Here is a 2688-nt window from a genome sequence, read left to right on the forward strand (position 1 = left end):
AGATCCGAGCACCTATGAAGATCAACCCTTCCTGCATTGAAAGATCCAAGCACCTATGAAGATCAACCCTTCCTGCATTGAAAGATCCGAGCACATAGGAAGATTGACCCTTCCTGCATCCAAGATTCGAGCACATATGAAGATTGACCCTTCCTGCATCCAAGATTCGAGCACGTATGAAGATCAACCCTTCCTGCATTGAATGATCCGAACACCTATGAAGGTCAATCCTTCCTGCATTCAAAAATCCGAGAACCTATGAAAATCAACCCTTCCTGCATTGAATGATCCGAACACCTATGAAGGTCAATCCTTCCTGCATTCAAAAATCCGAGAACCTATGAAAATCAACCCTTCCTGCATTAAAAGACCCAAGCACCATGAAGATCATAGATCAACTCTTCCGGCGTTGACAGTTACGAGCCCCTATGAAGATTAATCCTTCCTGCATTGAAAGATCCGAGCAACTATAAAGATCAACCCTTCCTGCATTGAAAGATCTGAGCACCTAAAAAAGATTAACCCTTCCTGCATTAGAAGTTATGAGCACTATCAATTTTGTTTTGAAGAAAATAGCATGCAGTAACTCCTACCCATACATCATGAAAATGACTTTTAGTCTCACACATTTAATATGCTCTCTAAAATGCGTGGTAAATCTGTTGACACACTAGAATTATTTAATAGATATACTCATACTCACATTTTAACGTGTCTTAGTAGTAGCTTTGTCCTTCCAGGTAATTTATGGTATCTTCGGTGTACGTGTCTTCCTGAAATGAGATCTACAGAACCGAGCTGTACAGTTAACAAGAATGCAGAGATTGCAGAGGTGGAGGAGGAAGGAAACCACCAATAAATGTCTCAGGTATCTGACATTTCATGTTTTAAATGTAATATATAAAATGTCCCTACTTTCTCTTTAGTTAAAACGTCCCAGCCAGTACTTTTTTAGGTAGCTTTTTGAATGATAATAATTCTCATAAAGTACTGTACATTGTGCAATAAAAAGCTACAAATGACAAACTGCACACATAAAAGAAAACAAATCTGATTACATTAAAAGAATGATAGGACACAGTGACTCAATTCTTCAAACCTATGCCTTAGCTTTATTGTGCAGCTAGGTGGTATTAGTATTCAGCAGGGTAGTGAACTAAAATTCAAGAAGGTCCAGTGAGTAAAATCTTCATCAAGCAGAGGTCCGAATTGTGGTCTTGACAGAACAGCCATTCAGTTTGTATCCGTACCGTGGTCTGCCATTTCGGCTGCTTTCACATCAGCAGCTGCACTAGAACACACAGCTGCTGGTGTGTGTCCCCAGGAACAGTGCTGATGTGCTGATCCCAGTGCATAGTACTGTTTATTTATTTTGTTATTTATTCTTTTTCTTTTTCTTTTTTTTCCGCTTAACTTTTGCTATCACAAAGGGTCTAACAAGCCCCTATGTGACAGCATTTGGAGATGAAAGGTTCTCTTTATGGAGACATCTAGGGTCTATTAGACTCCTGATGTCTCTCTCACCCTCCAATACAGATGATGAAGTACAGGAAGGTACTTCATTGTCTGTTTACCCAATACTTCAGCCAGCCTCTGACAGTTCTGAAGCAGGAAACGCTTAGAGCACAGCACTCCTTGCTTCACTGATCACAGAGCAGATCGGGAAATGGATGTTCACCGTTCTGCTCCCGCTCTCCGTTTGGACACTCTCTGACATGGTCCTGGGCCCCCCAGATGAGCAGGGGACACTAAAACTACGCAGGGGGTACAGAGTTGGGGGGCATGATTGCAGGCTAATAACAGTGATCTGGGTGATCATTTGTAGTTGACAAGCTGGCCCTGCCTGCCTGATGTCATTGGTTGCCAGGATGCCAGCAGTCCTAACAACCAATGACTAAAGCAAAGGGGAGGGCTGTACTGGATTATGGCAGAGGGAGGCAGGGCGCAGAGGGCGGCAGCGGTGTCCTTGTGGGGAAGTTGCAGGCGCCGGGTGGTAAGTTGCCCTCTCTACATTTAGTCCGCTTTGCACAAGCAGGACTAAATGTAGAGTGAGGCAGCCGATTGTTCGTTTACATGTCATCTCGGCGATGTTGCCGAGATGACATGTAAAAAGTCTGTAGCCGGCCGGTCCGTCCTCCCCTCCCCCCTGCACTTACCTCTCTTCTCTAGTTCCGTCCTCCGGGCTCCGCCGCCGAGTCTCTCCTCACTGTAGTGAGCAGAGCGGCAGGGTTAAAAGTAACCCTGCTGCTCCGTGTAGACAGTGAGAGGGGAGAGCTGTGCTCTTCCTCTCTCACCTGTCACAGGAGTTCCAGCACAGTACTGTGCTAGAACTCCTGTATTGGAGGTGACAGGGTCAATAAAGAGAACCCGTCACCTCCAATTGCTATCACACAGGGAATTGTTATCTCCTGTGTGATAGCAATAAAGTTAGGTGGAAAAAAATGTGAAAACGAATCTGAAGCGCCAAACGTTGACCAACAAATGAAGAATATATGCAAGCGAGGATTACTAGGGGTGCTGCCCCAAATAAAAAAAAATGTAACAAATAATAATATGAAATAATGAAATAAAAAAATAAAAAGGTGATTAAAAAGTAAAAAATAATAAGAAACAAATTATTAAAAAATAAGAAAATAATTATAAAAAATAAACGATAATAAGATAAAAAAAATTATAAAAAAGTAAATT

This window comes from Nanorana parkeri, unplaced genomic scaffold (assembly GCF_000935625.1).
Source record: "Nanorana parkeri isolate BGI_ZX_2015 unplaced genomic scaffold, ASM93562v1 scaffold1244, whole genome shotgun sequence".
In the NCBI taxonomy this organism is placed as follows: domain Eukaryota; kingdom Metazoa; phylum Chordata; class Amphibia; order Anura; family Dicroglossidae; genus Nanorana; species Nanorana parkeri.